This window comes from Haemaphysalis longicornis, unplaced genomic scaffold (assembly GCF_048455015.1).
Source record: "Haemaphysalis longicornis isolate Haplotype H1 unplaced genomic scaffold, Haemaphysalis longicornis Haplotype H1 scaffold_4, whole genome shotgun sequence".
NCBI classification, from domain to species: Eukaryota; Metazoa; Arthropoda; class Arachnida; order Ixodida; family Ixodidae; genus Haemaphysalis; species Haemaphysalis longicornis.
In genome coordinates this window covers 198,077,560-198,099,206 of record NW_027526361.1, presented here as the reverse complement: position 1 = coordinate 198,099,206, position 21,647 = coordinate 198,077,560, and positions in this window count along the sequence as shown.

Below are 21,647 nucleotides of genomic sequence, written 5' to 3'. Positions count from 1 at the left end.
CGCTGCCCTCAGTGGCACTGCAGTGGCCACGGCAGTGGCCACGGCAGCGACGGCTTCGCTCCTTCTCGGAAGTAGTACGGAGTCCTCGGCGTCTTCGACAGAGCGGAGACAGGCATGGATACAAGCGAATAACGGCGAACCCAGCGAATCGAGCAAGTGCGCATCGCGGGTGGCGCGGACTTGATGTTCGGTGACACCGCTGCCCCCAGCGCCCAATGTGGTGCTTTCGGCTTCAACTGCATGCATACGTGGAGCTGGTCCACTCTGCCACGGCCGGTTTGGACGCGCACGAGCTCGCGCGGGAGTCGCAAACGACACCCGCGCCATCGCTGTGCCCCGATGTATTGCGGGAAAGCCTGCCGCACGCTTAAGGAGAGCGAAAAATCCCGTGCGGGAGAGTTCGATATATCCATTGTAAGCAAAATCGCGTTCGATATAAAAAGATATAAATGCATACAATTTTTTGCAGAATTATACAAGGGTTCGATATGGGCAATAATTCGACATATCCGTGTTCTATATAGGCGGGCTTTACTGCAGTAATATAAGATGACTGAAATGCCAAAACTAAATCAAAATGTAAAGTGGCCATACATACTTTATATTTCCGCCCGTGACAGCACTGGCTTGTGGCTGAGTGGTTGGAGCAGAAGGTATACAGTTTTGCAATTCGCAAGTTCGACTCCCGGATAGCGCATTTTTAAGTTTCTTGATTCGTTTTTGGGCAATTTTTTCTATATTGAATGGACAATTTTCGCGGTTTACCGCTCACTGCTCCACGAGCGAGTCCGCAGAACGCGTGCAGACTGACACTGCCGCGCTGGCGGGTTCTTGTTGGCGTGGTGTTGTCCAAGCAGCGACTGCTTGCGGGCACAGTCCCAAGTCAGTTGACCCTTGGCCTGGTGCCAACACGCCTTTTACGATAGAGGCACGATCTATATACTGAAGTTCGAAAGGGGGCGGAAAAGTGCGTCACATTTCAACATCTGCGGTGAAAAGGTGGGCGTTCATCCACTCCGTGCGCCTCGGCTAGTGATTGTTACGATTCAAAGCTGAGCTGGTAGGGGTATCTGACGCATTTAACAGCCGACATGGCCGAAGCGCGATATGGCGATTACCGAGATATCGATAATAACCAGCCAACGATAACATCGGATGCCAAACGTGTTATTTCACAGAACCGAAAACGAACCGGTTTGAATTCTCATCTTGGACTTTGTCCAGCCACGTAGCCGGTTGTGTGGACGGCAGTGCGGCCACCGCAGACCGCACATGGCAGTTTTTCTTCTTTCGGCTTTATAAAAGAAACGCCGTCTTGTCACCCGGATAAAGGATGAGAGGCGTGTTTATTTGAACCAGTCTATGTAGGGCAAACAAAAACCATAGTTTGACGAGTTTACTTTAGTGTGCCTTTTAAGGGGTGATAAGGCCATATTCAGCTTTGTATAATTCGAAGGAGCCAGCTTTTGGTCCCTCACTCAAATCTGTATCCGCCCTGAAAGACGTTTTTAACGGAAAAACTGGCACGAAATATTGAAAAACATTGACATTTTACGTTACATGACGCCAGAGGGACCGGAATAGAGAAGTACTGGGACTGTTCTGTTCAAGAGCACTGCAACTGCGCACATTCCCACAATCTGTTTAATTTACGAAGCCCATCTCGCTATATCATTTACCGCAGTGCAGTCGCATCTCAATGGACAAGGTACTGATTGCGCTACTGACCACGAAGTTGGTGTTGGTAGAGAGAAAGAGAGAGTACAACCTTTATTAATGCCTGCAAATAGGAGCGAGCCCCGAAGGGGCGAGCCTCTAAGACGCGGCCACAACGTCGTGTCGGCGTGCTCTACTAGCCGCTGCCAGACCACGCACCGCAGGTCCCGGGGTGTGCCCGGATCCCGGAGGCACGATCAAAGGCATCTGGCGTTCGAGGGCTGCCTCCACTTGCTGGACGGCCCGGAGTTGTGAGTCGTATGTGGATGGTATCATGCCCTCCGTGATGGTCGGGGGGAGCTGCGTCTGTGTGGCAGCCTCATTCGGATGCAGTTCACAGTCCCACAGTATGTGGGTCATCGTTGCTCTAGCTGACTCACGCACACGGCACACATCAGACTCGTAGATTTCAGGGCACACGTGCACCCCTAGCACCGGGGTCAGGAGAGACCCGGTTTGTAGTTGGCGGTATAGCACCGCTTCTTTCCTTGAAAGTCTCGGATGAGGCGGGGGACTCGTCCGTCGATTGTGGCGGTACCATGCCAGGATGTCCCCGTACCTCGTGATGGGGGCACACTCGGGAGTCGCCGCCCACTCAACAGTCGTGGCCGTTGCGTCGTCGTCCGCCGCGCGGAGTGTGAGCGCGCGCGCAGCGGCGTCGGCCGTCTCGTTGCGGTTGGCGAGACCCGCTCCGGTGTGGAGGGGGCCCGCGTGTGCGGGGAACCACCGCAGAGTCACTGGGGTGGTCGGGGGATGCGTGGCACTAAGCGCTCTCACAGCACTGGCACTCACTGTGTTTGTGGCGTAACTAAGCACTGCAGTTCGCGAGTCACTGAGTACTGTTGTGCACGTCGGGTCCACCATCGCCAAGGCAATGGCCATTTCCTCTGCCTGGTGTGGGTCCGGTGCGGCGAAGCTGCCCGCGCTGCATATGTCTCCGGTGACGGCGTCCACCACCACCGCTACGTAGGTGCCCGGTCGGTGCGGGTATGCCGCTGCGTCGGCGTATTTGGCTCCTCTGTTGTTGGCATATAGAGTTGTAAGGGCACAGGCCCGTGCAAGCCGCCGTTCGCTATTGTGATCCGGGTGCATGTGCTTGGGGATCGGGCTAACGGTGATTCGCCGTGCTGTTGTAGCTGGTAGTGGGACGGTATCCTCGGGCTGGGTGGCCAGGGGAGTCACGCCAATTGTTTGCAGGATTGATCGTCCGGTACGTGTCTGGGACAAGCGTTCGTATTGTGCTGTTCTCTGGGCGTCGATGATCTCGTCGAGGGTGTTATGGACGCCGATCTCAAGGAGCCTGTCGGTGCTCGTGCTCTGCATTAAGCCAAGTGCCGCCTTGTAAGCTTTACGAATAGTCGCATCCAGCTTTGCACGCTCCGCTGCGGTCCAATTAAGGTACGCCGCCACGTATGCGATGTGACTGATCGCAAAAGAGTGGACGAGTCTGGTGAGGCTGTCTTTTTTCATGCCTGTCCTGCGAGTGGCCACTCTGCGGATTAGGCGCATTGCCGCTGCTACCTTGACGGTGATTTTGGTGACCGTGGCGCTGTTGCTGCGCCGGCTGTCGAGGAGAATCCCTAGGACTCGTAGGGTCCTCACGTGGGGGATCGTGCTGCCGCTCATTGTGCGTATAGAGATGTTTGCTGGTGCTGGGACCTTGGTGCGGGCGTGTCTCGATGGGATGATGAGCAACTCCGACTTGGAAGGGGAGCAGCCAAGGCCCGTCCCTTGCAGTCTTGTTTCGATGATAGTCACCGCCTGCTGTAACGTGTCTTCAATGTGGCCGTCACTGCCGCCGGCGACCCACAGCGTTATATCGTCGGCGTAAATCGTGTGGCCGACGCCGGGTACGCAGGCGGGCTCGGTGGCCACTCCCATCATCACAAGGTTGAAGAGGAGCGGGGAGATCACCGAGCCCTGCGGAGAACCGACGCTTCCCAGGGACTTCTGTGGGAGTTGGAGATCGCCGGCGTGGATGGTAGTTGTGCGGTCCGTCTTCTCTAATGTATGCGTACGTCCTGCTCCCCATGTTCAGGTGGGAGACCTGTTCAAGGATAGCGGCGTGGCGTGGCCTATCGAAGGCGCTTTGTAGGTCCAGCCCCAGCACCGCCCGGTTGTCCAGGGTACGGGTGGGATCGTCAATTATTTCGTGCCTAAGTAGGAGCATGGCCTCCTGCGTACTGAGCTTGGCTCGGAACCCTATGATCGTGTTGGGGTATAGTGCCGAGCCCTCTAAGTATCGTTGCCACCTGTTAAGCAGGACGTGTTCCAGTACTTTCCCGACACATGAAGTTAGGGAGATGGGGTCGTAGGTTGTCGATATGCGGCGGCTTGCCCTGTTTGGGTAGCAGGACCGTCTTGGCCGTCTTCCACTGTCGCGGCGAGCGACCGTTTCTCCAGCACGTGTTAAAGTAACGCGTGAGTGCCGATATAGCCGCGTCGCTGAGGTTGCGAAGAGCTTTGTTGGTGACTTTGTCAGGGCCTGCTGCCGATCTGCTGTTGAGCGTTTGCAGGACCACCCGTACTTCCCTTTCCTCAATGTCCTTGTCTAGGTCTGCGTTCTCGAGGCCCGCGTACTCGGGGTGGTTCTCCACTGGAGCGGTAGGAAGGTAACGGTCGTTCAGACGCCTGCACACTTCCTGCTCCCCGAGCTCTGCTATGACCTTCTGCAACGTGCGCGCCAGGCAGTGTCGCTGATCTCCTTTGGACTCGGTCTCGTCGAGGAGAAAGCGTAGTAGTTGCCACGTTCTGCTCTTGTGCATTTGACCGTCGGCCTCTTCGCATACCGCGTGCCATTGTTGACGGCAGAGCACCTTACTATGTTGCTCAATGGCATTGTTGAGTAGGGCTACTTTCTTTCGGAGTTTGCGGTTAGTTCGCTGTCTTCGCCACCTGTGCTGTATGGATTGTTTAGCTTCGATGAGGTCGGCTAGCTGGCTGTCCACCTGGGTGATGGAGTCGTCGGTTTCGAGGTCTGTGGTGGCCGCTTCGGTTGCTTGAGTGAGCGCTCGAGACCATGCTTCGATGTCGTCTATATCCTCGGATGCTTCGAGGGATTGGCGGAACGTGTTCCAGTCGGTGATCCTCTGCGTGCTCGTGGCCGGGGTAGTTGCCGTCGCATTTGTAGGTAGGGTGATCTCAATGAAGAAGTGGTCGCTACCGAGGTTTCGGCCCGTGTTGAACCACTGTGCCATCTTTCCGTTGCGTCCTGGCATCACAAACGTTAAGTCGGGTGTGGTGTCCCTTGTGATGGACGTACCGATGCGCGTCGGGTCGGTGGGGTCGGTGAGAAGATGGAAGCTGGCGTCTGTGGCGTCGTCGATGAGGTCTCGGCCTTTGGTGGTGGTCTTGAGGTAGCCCCAGTCTTGATGCGGAGCGTTAAAGTCCCCGCATAGTAGGCCGGTATTGTGCTGTGCCTGTCGTAGGGTCTTGTGTATGAGAGCGCGGAACTAATGTTGGCGATGGGCAGGATTGCTGTACACGTTGACGATGAAGGTGCTCTCTTTGTGTTTCTTGGTACCCGTGACTAGCTGGATGGCGCAGTGCTCTATGGCGCTGCGGCCAAGGATGTCGTGCTCGATGAACGTGATGCCTGTCCTGATCAGGGCACAGACGCCTCTACCCACGCCTTTCCCGGCGTCTCACGCGCTTGGAGGGCTTGCGTGCGTGCGATAGCCAGGGAGGGTTGGCGGGGTCTCGCTGTGCGTTTCCTGAATGAGTATGACGTTTGGTGGACGATTGAGATGCTGTATGTGATGTTGTAGTACCGCTCGCTTGTTGTTGTAGCCGTTGGAATTCCATTGCCAGATGAGGTCCTTGTGCTTCTTTACCGGTGTTCTGGCCATGTTTGTCGCTGCTGTTGGGTATGGTCGTGATTGCCTGGCATGTCAGTGCAGGTGCTGAGGAACGTTTGGATTTGAAGGAGAGTACCTTGCATCACGTGCATGTTGCCTTGCATCGCCTGACACGTTTGCTCTAATGTGGTGAGCCGGGCCTCGACTGCTGCAAGCCGCTCATCGTGCTGGTCCAGTCGGGCTAGGATGTATGATATCTTCGTGCGCTTGGCGGGTCCTAGCGCTCTTCGTTTGGGAGTAGGTGCGGAGGTCTTGTCGTCTCGGTGGTTTGGCTCGGCTGCGGATTCCGTCATCTCGTCGTCGTCTTCAGACAGGTCGTTTTGAGGTACGACTGCGCCGGGTGTAGGCAGTGCGGGTTGGGGTGGTGGCGTTGGCATGAGTTGTCATTGTAGTTGGGGCTGTTGCTGTAGGGCCAGGAGCTGCGATAGCTTTGCATTGATGGCCGTGATGGTAGAGCCTTGCTCTGCGACTTTCTGCTGAAGCTGCTCGCTCTCCAGTCGTAGTGCAGCAAACATCTCGTCATGGGGTAGTGAACGTTTGGGCTGCTTGCTTTCCGGCGTGCGGGCGACGTCTGCCCAGGCCACTCGTTCGAGCGAACGTGACTGCTGCTGCTTGCCTCGACTGGCACTACGTCGACGGCTCTGAGAGCGCCGCCTGCTGCCGCTGCCGTGTCGCGAGCGGCTGCGTGTCGGTAGCTGCGGGAAGGTGGCTAGGCCTAATGGCGTTGGTTGCTGCGCCTCGTGTTTCCGTTCCCATCGCCTTCGTGTTACCACGTCTGGCGTCTTGTATCGATTCGTACACCCTGGCGTTCCCGTGGGGTGTTTGCCTCCGCATAGCTTGCAGTGGGGGACACATTCCGTCTCGTGGTTGGGACCTGGATTGAATGCGGCGCAAGCGAAGCACACTTTACCGTTAGGGCTTGGGCATACGTCGCTCCTGTGCCCCACTTTGCCACATTGCCTGCAGACCTCGTAGTGTTGCCTATATAGGCTGCATTTGACCAGTATGGCGCCATACTTAACGTAGTTCGGGACTTTCTGCCCAGCGAAGAGGACAATCACTGTAGTGGAGGTTCCGATGCGGTGGGCCTCCATCGCAAGCGGGTTGGAGGGGTTCACGATGTTAGCTAACAGGTCATCGTTTGTGTCTTCCACTGCAATTCCACGTATGATACCCTTTACCGTTCCGGTGGGAGCCGTGCAGTATGCGTTTGTATCGTAGCTCTGCCCTCCGATGGTGAGCAAGCGTACTCGGGCATAACGTGCGGCTCGATCCTCGTCCGGGGTGCTCACGACGATCATGTTTTGGGCCGCGTTAGTGCATATGGTGTCCTCGCTTGCCGTGCTCTTTGTCATTCCCGCCGCCACGACGACGGCCGACATGAGGGTAGAGGCTACCGTGCGGCCTACATGCAGACCGCCGCGTGGCCGCATTACGATCTTGATTTCCTCTCGTGGCAGCGTCGGTGGCATGCATGCTCCCTTCGTAATGTTAGTGGCCACGCGGCGTGCGCACGCGGCCCGGTTGGTTGTGGTAGGTGCTTGTGTCGTGGTTTTGGACTCACCGGTGGCAGGGTGGGCCATTCGTTGCTTCACTTGCTTGCCGGACGCCTTCCACCCCTCCGTGTCCATCGGGGAGAGGTCGGCTCCTGGTACCGCGATGGTCATTCTTCCGGCACTCCGGTCGACTTGAAATGTAGAATTCTTGGTTGCCGCTGCTTGCGCATCAGTCGGTGCGCTGGTGTCCATGTCTGTGGCCATCTCTTCGGCTTTCGCCGGTCCCTCGAGCGGGTTAAGGTGAGGCCGCAAGGCCGCCGCCGCTGCACTCGGGGCGTACTCGTGCTAGGCCTAAGCTAGGTTTAGCTGGGGTGCATCGCCGGGCGCACAGAAATCGTCGATAAATTGATGAAATCTCGTACCTCGGGGCCAAATCAGGTATCGTTCCACTCCGTAACGTGTACTGCACGTAGTGGTGATGAAGAATCGTTGGTCGTAACTAAGTAACGCTGCGTGTTGGTAACGACGTACGGTAACGGCGGAGAAGCGAAAACGTCAGTGTCTACATTTGAGTGCACGTTTCAAGTTATTAGGCTTCATCAGTTACTGCATAGTCCTCCACTATGCATGGCTGTGCGCAAAATAATGGCTGCATGTATGGTTCCGGAATCCCAGTGTTAACTTATGTTTAACGTTTTCAGAATGTTTGTTGCTCTTGGATAGACTGCCGCTATCTGTTTGTGGAGTAACAACTATACAGGGGTGGATAACTATACTAGAAACGAAGGAGCGAACAAGAGAGGGCGCCGGCTGCCAATGCAGCTCGAATGAAAGTATTTAATCTCATAGCGGTTCAGCTGCTTTTGCCTGCGCGTTAATTCTAGCCAAATATTAAGGAGTGTGTCAGCTAATTCGACAGATAGCCAATACATTGCTAAAAAATAAATTTAGCAGAAGTTCGTATTTCTAGCTTGGAAGCAATTGGCGAAATTTTACGATTTTAAGGCCAGTCTTCACACGCTTCTAATCATGCGCTGGTACCTTATGCGCGAAAGAAACAGATTAGTCTTATAGATTTCCATACTCAAAATCAAACTTCCGTGTTTGTTTTGAGGTCAACCTTTTTTGACGATATTGACGAAAGCCATCCTGTACGGAACGTTTATGCGCCACGCTTTACATTGACGCAAAACCGTGTTTTGCGTAGGACTACATGGATTGTCACAACACTAATGTGATTAACGTAGTGTATCATTCGGCAGAACTTGAACGTATCGCAGTCAGCTTAATCTTCAGAAAAGGAATGCGTGTCTTGAATAAAAGAGTGGGCCCTCAATAGTGTGCGACATTTAGTTTCGGTCGATGTTCCGTCTCGATGGATAGTCAGGCTTTATGGGGTCATCCGTCTCGGTGGACCTTTCAGTGGAATTCGGTGGATAGTTATTTGATTGATTGATTGATTGATTGATTGATTGATTGATTGATTGATTGATTGATTGATTGATTGATTGATTGATTGATTGATTGATTCAACGCGCCGACTCTATGCAGGCGATGAGGCGCGACATAGTGGAGAGCTCCGGATTAATTTTGACCAGCCTGGGATCTTTCACGTGCGCCGAAATCTCGAACACACAGGGGTTTGAGCTCTTCGCCTGCATCAGAAAAGCGCCCGCCGCGGCCGGGAATCGAAACCGCGTACGTGTGCTCAGCAGCACAACGCAATAGCCACACCGCCACCGCGGCAGGTCTTCAGATAGTTTAACTGAGTAAAACCATTTCTGTCGCAAGAGTTCCAGGGAAAAAGCCGTTTCTTTTCTAAAACTAATTTGAAGGCATTTTAACCAATGCAACAGAGACCTGTACTCTTTAACGGAATCTTGTTGATAAGTGTACATACACTAATTATAATATACATGCATGCATACATACATACATGCACACAAACATACATCATACACATAGAACAATCTTCCAGCACATTTCGTACCCCCGTGTTACGAAGCAGCTGAAATCTGCCAGTTTGTGTAAAGTGCTCCGTGTCGCAGAAAAGCCGGCGTGAAAAGCGGCATTGACCTTGAGCGAAAACTTTCGGAGCCCCTCTTCGCGGGTCCAACTGAAACAGGCCAGCAGCGGAGAAAAAATGCATAAATAATGAATCCCGGCCATCTCAACTAACGTGAAACCTGCTGAGGGGTGAAGCGTGCAGTGTATAAGTGCATTCTTGGGGCTTTGGCGTTTTTGCCAACGGAGACAAAACCACTGGGGGTAGATGTATACAACTTTGCTGTAAAGGTTTCTTGTCTTTGAAGCACTAAGCTCTCTAGCACGAGGCATAAACGCCTCGTGCTAAATAAACAACAACAAAATAAAACAAAATAGATAAACAACAAACAAAATAAATAAACAACAAGTGTCCAGGTGTTCTTTTAGTACCGGCTAGGTTCGAAGCCGAGGCGTAAACGCGTTTCTAGGTGTTTCAGTACCGTGACTACATGAGCCTTACGACGATTACGACGACGACGACAACGATTGAAGACACCAACAGCCCCACCCCCTATGGGGCTTCGACCCTAAAACATGTTTTGGTTCGTGCGCGATGTGAACACGGCTGCTCAGAGGAAGATCTGAATGCATTTCCACAGCGTTAACTCGGCATCCTCGCACAGGGGAAACAGGCGTTAACCTGAGGAGGGCCGCGTGGCGTCTGAACGTGGCGGCACGTGAGTAGAATTGAATTGAATGACATTTATTGAGATGGCGGAGGCCACAGGGTCGTTGTTGAGGAAGGGGAAGAAGAGAAGGAGCGGAGGACGAAGTAGAGATGATTCGTTGGAGATAGATGATCAGTGATTTCTGTGGGATGCTGAGAGTAGACCCAATCTCTCACTACCCTTGAAAGGCCACTCGTAATTGTGAAACTACCTAGAGCATGCAGAAAATTTGAGTCTTCATACGGGGGGTCATCAGGAGATGAGTTAGGGGGCGGAGCACTGGGCAAAAAGTCACAAGAAGATGCAAAAGCTACACAATGCCGAGTGAGGTGTTTGTGGTCTGAAAAAAATTGGCTAGCGATTGCCATACACCCTAATACGATATTTAGGTTGAGCTGTTTAGCTGTTTTGACTGTGCAAAATATATTGAGGTGTAGAGTTTCAGACAGACACATTTGTATGGTTACAGAAAACTTGCATTTGTCGTAGCTGACAAAGCAGATGCACCGGGACCCTCACTCATTTTTCAGGACTCTGTCGGGTTTCAAGGTGTCGGCAGTGCTGGGCGTTCGCTCTGACAGCTCGTTTACTTGCAGCGGCTGACGAGGCGCATGAACAGTTGCCTCACTCACAGTTCAGCACTCACTCCTTATGGCTGCAGTGCGCTGAGGCAGCACTTACTCTTGGGTTCTCTCGACGGCAGCTACGGTGAGCCTCTGCGTAAGAAGGCGCGAAGTGCGTCTCAAGAAGGTACCGCGAACTGCGCCTTAAGCGAACGCCCTTCATCGTAATGCGCACGCCCCCCTCACGTTTTCGCCCAGCGTCGCGGAGTCGAGCGCTTCGTGCGGGCACAGCATACCCCACCCCACTCCCCAAATTTCAAAGAAGCGTCTCGCGCCGCCACAGCAAACCACCCTCCACTCCTAATTTCGCGACAGCCTCCTCCTTTGCTTGCTTTCCCTCTTCGGTTTTGCCATTGTTCTCTCGGTAACGACGACGGCGACGCGGCTAAGCCCAGGGACGTGCGTCAAATGGCTGCGCCCTAAAACATTTTGCTGGCAATGGGGACAGTACGGACAGCCTCAATAGTCCAAGTTCAACCATTTCTGCAGTGTGGAGGGTGTTACGGCAGCATTAGCGATTGTCTTGTTAACAAAGACTTCTGAGGGGCAGGGTAGGGTATGTAGAACTGGACCAGGTGCAGGATCGCAAGCAATTAAGGGAGGCGTAGACTGAAGGCTCTCCCGCACTGCAATATGAGCAGCTTGACGGCCTACCTCCTGGGTCGGAGGCCCCGGAATCTAGACCTGTGGACCTGCGTTCCTTTTCGGGCCTGTAGGTTTACCATGGCCTGGATGCGATGAACAGTAGGGTGATCAGACAGCTTCACGCCAGCCACGGGGAACTTTGATCCTGGGGGACATGCCTTATGAAGTCCGCCTAGTGGGCCCGCCGAAGTGATTCCCGCCAAAAGACGAAGAAACGAAAAGGTACAAATACACGCAAATAGGAGCCGCAGTAAGGAAGTCTTGTAATAGCTAGGCTTTCACCTTCAAACAATGTAAAAGAACTTCAGGGCCAGAGCAATTTTATCTCAGTTCTTTTCACATAGCATACTTAGGTGTATGTTATGGTTCTCACGGCGGAAGTCTGCGGTGGTGAGCGCGGAGCACTATAGGAGAGGCGAACACCAGAACATTCGTTTTAATTCCACAGCACGCTTCCTCCTGCTGAGCTCGTGAATTCCGACTCCCGGGATCATTAGGCGCTAGCTCAACAGATGGTATACGGGCAGACGCGGAAACGTGTCAGCACCGGAAAGTTTTCACGCAATGTGGAACCGGCCAAATAACGCTATCGCGTTCTACGCCTGAATTCTGACCTTTAACGTTCTCCGAATTCTAATTCTCTCCTGCGTCTGAAAAGTTTCTCGATTTTTGTGCCCATGAAATTTTTTGGCCATGCGATTTCTGCGCATGAAATCTGCCGACACTGCGAGCAGTGAGCCAGGGCATTTCTGAACAGAGCTTGTAAGCTGTTACTCTGCGTGTTTGAGTTTTCATGTTTCGCAACCCAGAGTGCGTTAACGTCGTTATGCTCTTCGTCACGGCATGAATTAGACACTTGTAAGTTTCCCTCTAGCTCCTCGCCATCCGAACAGAGCCAACTCTCGCCTGCAAGCAGCTCGCCAGTCACGCTACCTCGGCCCAGGCCGCTGGCACCGTGGGCTCGTTCGCAACGCCGAGGAAACGCAAATGCCTTGTGGTTGGGACTTGGCAGACACATTGTGATCAGTGGCGGTAAAGAAACACGCAGCAACATTTGCGAGAAATGAGAAGAAGAAGAAGAAGAGGAAGAAGAAGAAGAAGAAGAAGAAGAAGAAGAAGAAGAAGAAGAAGAAGTAGTAGTAGTAGAAGAAGAAGAAGAAGAAGAAGAAGAAGAACAAGAAGAAGATAAAGAAAAAGAAAAAGAAGAAGAAGAAGAAGAAGAGGAAGAATCCACACAAAAGTAGACAATGATACATATATGCCCACATTGAAGTTCCACCGCCTTCATTTAGTGTAAACACGCCTTCATTGAGCTATGAAGAATTGGTTTAATGAAGCCGTAACATAAAAACGCTAGATATTAGAAATAACTATTTCAACAAAAAGAAATAAAATCGTCGAAAATAAATTACATAGTTTTTGAACAGCCACGAACGTAGCTTCTCTTGACTTAATTTAACAAGAATCTAATTGGAACTAATGCGTTATGAGATCTTTTACTTAATTAAGTCGTCACATAAGTGATAAAGTATTGCCCTTCAGTACGGTTGGCGATGCACTCCCGAGGAAGCTTAGCAAAATGTCCGATGAAAGAATTCACACCTGCTGAAACTCAAGCTTATTGATGTGTAAGGTCAACCGCCAACGACTATTTGGAATGAATCTTTGCAGCTTGTTTGTTTGAGGCCGAAAATCATTCCGCGGAAGTGTCAGCGAAAAAGAAACGCGTGTTTTTTAAATGCACTGGTCTGTTACACTGATTGTCAAGTAATGGTAATATAAAGTTGTTACCCATTATCGAGATTTGAAACTATAATTCATTGTTTTCTTTCGGTAACGTTCAAAAATATGGGCTAATACGTTCATCGCAGCAAATCAATTGTATACGCTAGAACACAGTTTTAGATTTCATGGAGCCGGACTGAAAAACGAAGTTCTTTCAAGTACAGATAGTCGCATGAGAAGCCTTATTACTATGTATTTCAACACTCCTGCCAGTGTGGCATGATGCTGTGTTCGAAACATTTGAAGAGCTGAAGGAACTTGAACCTGCGACTCCCATCTAGACAGTTTCTTAACCAAATACATCTTAATGCGCATACTTGAACGCACGTGAGTTGCGTGTAACTTGTGTTGCTTGCTTCAGCGTCACCTTGCTTCACAATTTTTGCACCAATTTTAGCCTACTTGAGCACATGTTTACGGTTGTCGTCCTTCTTTTCCACGGTGAGCCCTTGAACAAAACACAGAGCGAGAACATTAACTCCTTCGGAGAACTCTTCACTTGAGAAAAACACCTCGTACACCATTCTCGTGTACGCAGCTCTATTTACTAGAGAAGTAGGAGAGCCGTTAGGAATCTACGTCTTAGCGACTTCCCGGAAACAGCTGGTTAACGAGCATGGAGGCGAGGGTTTGTTCATCCGCCGAGTGAACGGCAAAGCTTGGTACTTAATTACCGCGGTTGCAGAGGCACGCAGCAAAAAAGAGGGCGAAAGGACTGAGGCGTATGCGCATAGAACTGAAAGCAGGGCATGACTACCTAATGTGGCTGGCGGCTAGATCTGTTGTTGAAATCGCAAGACCGGTCACGCTTTGCTACCTGCGTACAAGTCCGCAGAGCTGTTCGTAAAACTCAAGGAGTAATGTGTATGATTGATCGATCGATCAATAAATAAATGAATTAATCAATCAATCAATCAATCGCTTTTTTAACAAAATACTAGGTGTCCCCAGGTTAAAAGGTATGCGAAATACTCTTTGAAGTTGCTGTGGGCCCACGCTCACAGCATATACAGCAGCAGTTTTTCTATTCTCTTTTCGTTAAAAATGCATAGTCTAAAAAGTATACGAAGAGTGGTGCGTACGTGCACGTGCACAATAACAAGTCCCTCAGCAACAGCCACAGCGCAGCAGCAAAAACAAGCCTACACTACTAGAAACACGACATCTGAGTTGGAAAATGCAGAACACAGAAAAATGTTGTGATCAATGATGTACAAAACCAAACATTTATAGAACTTCCCGAAATTATTTCCTTGTGTAGCCTTCAAAAGTGGTGTTCAGATTTTCGCACATATTTAGCAGAGAAGGCGCAGTAAAAAACATTTCTTGAGTGCATTAAGTCTCATTGCATGCTTCGCAAGCCAGAGCTTCGCGGTGCTTATTAAACCGAAAGCTTTCTTAGGGGCACTGATCGCGTTCTTTAAAAAAACTAATGCATTTTCTCATAGACCGGCTGGTTGACCTAAAGTCTCGGATAAGATTTCTGGACAAGCGGCACGTGCGTGAAACCGGGCGTCCACTGTGTCGAAATGTTTACTTCAACATCGCAAAAAAAGAACGGTTGTAGATAAGACAGTACACACATAGACCGTGAAGGAAGAGGACAACAGTATACTTTTCTCTCATAAACTACGTATTGCTATACGTTTAAATCGTTCGAAGATGCGTTTGGTGGCGAAAAATCGTCGTATGGGTTAGTTTTTCATTTGGGATTTGGATATTAGAAGGTCGATTGGACGCATTTCCCACTCAGGTTGGACGCACTTTCAGCTTTTGCACTTCTCTCAACTTCCTTTAGGAAGGGGTGGTAAATGTTAACAGCTAAGCTGTTTAGGCCAACCGAAATCAGCCCGCCGTAGACGGAACCCTCGAGCGCACATGACCGCATGCGTCGCGACGACTGCTTAGCGTCTCCGGCTAGAGGCGCCGTGCCCAAACTTCTCGCACGGGCTTTAGCAAAAAAAAAAAATTGGCCGCGTATCTGCTCCTTTCGTTGCAAATGTCGTCAAAAGACGATAGTCTTTGTAGACATTTGACAAGGAAATGCCCCCTTTTGCTTTCCCGCTCACCTCTCATGCTGTTCCTGTGCCGTCGCGCTCATTCCAAGGTAAACACACTAAAGGATTGCGCAAGGCGATTTGAATTTACCGCGTTCCACTGCCACCGGCCGGGCTCCTCGATGCCAGCGCTGCAGTACGGCGGAGACTCGCGTGAATAGAGGCGGCAGACTAGAAGGTTTATAGAGACGCGTGGCCGTACTTCACGTGCGTTCCAAGCAGGACATGGAACCTAGCTAGTGGAACCTTTCGTCGCTGTTGCCGCGTGATTTTTCATATGCCGCCAGGAGGCGGCGGTTTTCTGCAGTAGATGGAGATATCATTCGCTATCGGAAAACCAAGCATCCATAAATTTTTTAATAAAGAAACACTGTAAATATCCCTTGTGTACTAATGTCCTGTCTTATATTTGGGTAATGTCTTGTTCTTGTTCAACAAAGTTGACAAGTATGAACATATAAACCGGGCTTAGACGTTTACATGTGGCTGTGAGTATATAAGACTATTGCACAATATAACTTTAGTTCGGCCGGGTGGCTGAATCGAGTCACAGACAGACAGACGGACAGACAGACAAACATACAGACAGACCAAAATTTCTGTGTTGAAGTAGCCCAAGAAAGACTATCGTATTTAAAAAAATACGGAGCGCCCGTGAGTGGCTGCCTCGCGGCGACCGCCCGGCGTCGTCCAGGCTTGCGCGTCGGCGTACGCCACATGAGGCGCTCCCACCTTCGTCGCCGTCGTCATGTAGCGACCGGCGCGCAACGGGTCCGCCGCGCCGGAAACCATGACGATGAATCTGTCAAGCCATCCCTTCCCAATCCACACGGGGAGACGGCCACCGGAACAGATGAGCAAGTGGAGGTCTAGCGAGGCGAAGACGCGCTAGAAGAGGACTTGCCCTATGAGGCTGTGCCGCCGGAAGACGACTAAAGGGATGACGGCAATTGCTACTGAATAAAAGGATACAACATTGCACATACTTTAATGATCTTTGCTCTACAGTGCTGTCTAAAACAGCTTTGCACTGTTGGCTTCCGCCTGCTCTCTCTCTCCTGGGATCCACTGTCTTTTGGAGAGAAGCTTTGTTCTCCCCTAGATCTGCTGTTCCTCCAGCCTTGCACCAGTAGTGCAAGCTGCGCCATTCATTTTTTTAACAACTTCTTTGCTGCTACACGTATTTTAGCGCCTTCTTCGCTCTTTCTTTTTTGGGGCGAATTACTCTGGCCAGCTTCTTTTCAACTACACCGAGTATGCGTTCCTTTCACGGCTTTCGTTTCCTTGTCTAACGGCGCGAATTAAGTCAGCATGCGAACTGGCACACGCCACAACTTCCCTGGAAATAGGTTTCTATAGGGCAAGTGTGCACCTGTTCTGCTTACGTGTCATCAAGTTCCGTCATCACGCGGCACGCATGGTTCTACTACTATTACGTTTCCAATTCATAGTTCTGTGAACTTTGCGACATGGACACATTATCCCCTCCCAGCTCCCGATTCTTGGCCAATCCGACAAATGGGCATGTGCTTCGCAGAAAGAAACAACAACAACGAGAACGTTTGTTTCATTCGTTCCAACATGCAAAGATAGGGACGTGTTAGTGCATTCTACAGCTACTTTAGATATCGGGTTAAGATTACATCAGATCACGGAAATATTTTCGTTTACTCTTTACAGCAGGGGCCATTCTGCCGACCTGACAACAACAACAACAACAATAACAACCACAGTTTTCCGCAGACTGAAGCTGTTGGGGCTTTCGCCAGAACATCTGCCGCTGTAAGCATAATCTGTTCGTTTACGAGGACCGAACCGTTCATTCAATGCAAAATAAACGAACACGGTAATCAGAACTGCCAATTGCGTGCTAGCGCAGGCTGACTCCTCACAGGAAACGCGGAACAATTTTGTGCGATATAATTCACCAAGATAAGCATTGTCATTAGTCATACTCAAAGTCGTGAAACTCGGGTGAAATATATTTAACTGTAGTGGTTCATCAATATTACTAGCACAACAATTCAGAATTTGAAGAAGTGAACAGCCGCGGAGGTGCGCCTAATGGGACGGAAGGTTTTCCCGTTTATTCCCAAACGGACTATTATTATAATCATCGGTAAAGGTGTCGACTTCTTCTGCTGTGGGCAAATTTACGGTACTATGCTGCAAAACGCGATGTGCATGTTTAAGACGCCCAATACTAGAGTCAACTACAGTTCTGCCGAAAAAACAACGATGGGAGAATGCGAAGCCTCCAAAACCAAGTCCAACACCGAACGAACCAAACCAGAACCGAGAGAACCGACAGCACAGCACATTACCATACACATAAGTATTTCTTAAAAGAAAGGGTCTGCGATTGTGCTCTCTAGTGCTTTACTGATCCTGGCATTCTATGAATTTTCTTGGCGTGCACCCATGGTCGTCGTTTGACGGAAGGGTGAATGTTCTCGTTTAATTTTGCACGTTCGTGCACCCCTTTCCAAATCCAAACTACTTCAACCATGCCGGAATGGCTCAAGCGGATAGACCTCGGAATAATAACGCGAGCACCCAGGTTTGATTCGGACCACGAGAAGCGATTGCATTTTCTTCACTTGATCCATGATCATCATCATCGTCAGAGAAGGTTAGCTTTCCAGTAGTGCGTTTCGAGTGGACTACAGGTGACATCAGTGAGAGGGTGAAAGCTTCGCTATAATAACAATGGGGCGGCGTGTGTCGGCAATAAGTCTATACAAGAAACAACGCAACTGAATGAGCGCACACATAAACAAGTCAGCTCTGCTTTTTGCAGAAATTTAGGCCGAAAATCCGCGTGAAGTTGAGAGAACAGAGCGGAGAAACCCTAATTTGGTCAATTTACTCCTGGACAAAATGCGAATGACAGCATCCTAAAAAGACAAGAAAAGAGTACCGGGTCGCTGAGCGTACGGCATTGCAAATGGGAGCTTCACTCCTTGCTGAGCCAGTAGCTTTGAGAAACCCTTTCCGCGAACACACGGCTCCCATACTTGTATCTCGCTCACCCGTGCAACCCTTCACATGTTCCCGCACACCGCTAGCTTAGCAATGATGTTAAACGTGCTTCTGCACAGAATACTAGTGTGAAATAACACCGTTTTCTATCTAGATAGCAGTACTAATGTATGTGTGCGTGCATCACTAGATCTGTGTTGGGGATCATAATACGCGGTAGCCTTTGTTGACGTACAGGGTACTATATTGGGATAGGTGGTGTTTTTTTATCGTGAAGTGTGAGCCGTGCACATTTATACGAAGGACGAATGAGGTACGAGAAAGGTATACACAACGCAGAGCATGTGTTCTATACTTCTAGTTTTTATCTGTCGTCTAAATTTTTGTTGCCCCCCCCCTCGGTATTTGTAAATCTGCACTTTGCTGCCGCAAGCATTACTGGTATATGTGTAAAACAACCTTTGCACGTATAAAAGACTACGTATGTGCGTGCCTACCGCAAATCAGAAGTGAATTATGATCCGCCTCATCGTTCTGATTCTCAAGCTAATGATGGGCGTTCCCTAATCCGACAGAACTACGCATTCTCTAATCTCGACAGTAATCACAATACTGTTCCTCAGACATGTAGCGAGTGAGTAGAATCTCCTAAACGGACTCTCCAACACTTACGATAAACGCTTTCACTCTTTCTTTGATGCCTGGAATCGCTGTGAGAGCTATGGTTATCGCCAGCATGGAGCGGCACTGCGCAATTTGCTCGTCGCCGCAGATACGCCTTCCGTTTGTTCTTCGCTTTTGTGAATTTATTTAAGTATCTATGAACTGAATTTATTGCATTTATTCCGGTCTGCATCCATCTAGACCGCAAGAATGACATAAGGTGAAAGAGCGAAAATTTTATATAGAAATGTTCTATGCTATCTGATGGCCGTACAGCGGTGATTGTTGGCTGAGGTACTTTGTGACTCCCTCTTTAGACTACCGGATGCGTTTGTGAACTACGATCTGGAAGCATTTAGGATTTAAAACAGTTTAGGAAAGTGTTACAGGGCGCTATTAAGAGAGGCTGATGACGTGCGCAGCTCATTACGCTTCTGGCGATAATGAGAAGTAAAATGAAGTTTAAATACATCCCGCCGTCATGTACTCGAGCCTTTCTTTCCCTAAGCACCAATGCAGTGCTCGGAGGATTGTGTACCCTAATGGTTCACGGGATTGAGATAATAGCCTATCCCTATAGCTCAGCCTATCCTAATGAAAACTGTCGGGAATTACCTTTCTGTGTACTCTTTTTCCCGCCTGGCATGTTTACACTGGCACGCTTACATGGCCCACCGCTCCAGGTTTAAAAGTAGAACGACGAACCATGCAGACATCCTGGCGTTCATGTAATCAAGGTGGGGAAAACGGTGACTGTCCTGTCTAGTCGTCAAATTGCGAGCTTTGAAAATTGCGAGCTTTCTTTCAAAAATTGAATTTTTTTACAAGTTTATTAACTGCCCTTCTTGTATTGAATGGAAAGAAAATGGCGCGAACTTCTGGAAGCTGATTGCGTGTTGCTTTTTACAATGCTACTTGTATAGAAGACAAATGATAATATAGCCGCCTTTAGCGTGAACCTATTTCTGCAAGTTATACCATTCCTGGTTTGCGTACGAACTTAGATCTCCAATATTGGAAACCTTTAGAAAACATAAGCACATTGCGTTTTTAGTCCTTCTGTACAAAAAAACAGTATTTTTTTCCTCACCAATAGCTACTGCAGCAATTTTTCGAGCACAACATAAAAGGCGTAGCCAAAGTTCAAGAGAGGGAACTAATTATAGTGCTGATCGTTTAGTGATAATATAGCGATCTTAGCTGTTCATTAGTGTCACTCGTGCATGGGCGTATTTGAATAACTTGACGATATCGGCGTCACTGAATTGATTAAAATACTGCTGTGATCGTGATTTTCATCGAACTGTTCGCATGAACTGCACGTGTCTGTTTTTTTTACTTCTTTTCTCCTGTTTCTTCTGCCTGTTATCTATTGGCGGTGAGATGTTTGAGTGGCGCCCCCTGTCACTGATGTCAGCTTAGGGACTCGCGCCGCTGTAGTCTGCTAGAGTGTACTACGTCTGCTACACTCGCGCCACTGCTACACTCGCGCATCTGTCGTCCGCTTGTGAGGGGCAGCAGTGCATGTGCTAGAAATCGTCCGCTTTGATGCTTTATTGCATTAAAAAGCGTATTTGCAGTAATTCAGTTGGTGTGCCAGCGTCTCACACATCTGAATAATTTCAAGATGTATCACGCACAAGTTTGCAACACACAAAGAGAGAGAGAACAGCTTTCTCAGAGCATCGCTCAGAAGATCATGTGTTACTCGTCCTTTCTAGCTTATTTGCGAGGTTCAGTGCTCAGAGCTCCTCGACAAGTATTCAAAATGCGAAGGCTTCCATAAAATTTTTGAGATGCTCTTATGGTGACTCAACAGTGTAATGCTAGGCACCAAGCACCGTGTCCCTGCACACGCATAGTGCAGCATTAAATAAAATGGCTGTCTTCTATTTCTTTCGTTGTTCATCAGTTGTATCAGATGAATGTTTTTTTCTGTAACCAACGCATTCATTTTTTTTGCACCATGAGAAATGTCTTATTCATGTGGATGTTTTTTTGGGCTGCAAGGCATACAGTACCTTCTTCACAAATTCCTTTTGCTAGGCGGAGTGTACGAAGGTGCATATCTGGAGCGTGCGTTGTTTATTCACGTGCGAATGCGATGAGAAGATTTGTACTACGCCACCGCAAAACAGAGCAGACGTTGTCCAGAGCACTCGAAGGCGGCTTTCGTGCCCCGAATTTCTATCTTAATCATCGTTATCACAAAAAACTGATTCTCAACCCAAACATTTATGGCATGATTACGGTGTTGGAGGCTTGATATACTCCCCAACAAACGTAATAAATAGCATACGTTCTGGTTTCGAGTATAACAAGAGTCGGAACGGATAATATGTCTAAGCAGCTCTTTATTGTTTTCCAACCCTTTCAGGCTAAAGAACAAATCCTGACTTACTCGGAATGGTGTTTTATGAATTGAAGAGAATTATTCTTACTCTGTTGTCCTGGAATGAGGACCCTGCCCAGTAACCAGCTCAATTTTACAGTTAAAGTTTTATCCGCCTTCTGCTACTCCTTTTGAGTGCAGTTTTGCTATAACACATATCTGAATATTGGGAAGCTATGGCCATGGGAAATGTACTGAAATGTCACTCCAGGTCTGAGAAAACATAGCGTTACTGTTTTATACCGTACGCGTTCCTCGTTTTGCTCTGTAAGCCTTTAAACTGGTTAGAAGCGTGGTAAAAAAACACCACACGCCTATTCACAGATTAGGTACTTTGGAACTCAACCTACATTTTTTTGGCGCATAGTGCATGTCGGCATACTGTCATGCCATGACAACGTAAAGGAATGGGATACAAAACTTTCGAGCGTTGGGCAAGGTCGCAAACGGTTTTACTTTGCATACGATTACAGGAAATCGTAATACCTCCTACCAAATACGACAGCCCTGAAGCCCTGGCGTTTGTTTTGGTCTTGAATTTTCGCCATTGTCGGTTACTAGCACCTGGCTGTTCCCTATGTTCGTGAGATTGCTAGATATAGACTCTTAGCTGTGAATATTCGTGCTCTGCACAGGACCAGCTTCGCAAGAGATGGGGCGACACTGGCGATGTTTTTTTCCGGAGTGGAATCAAAAATTGTACTTTTAATCAGGCCT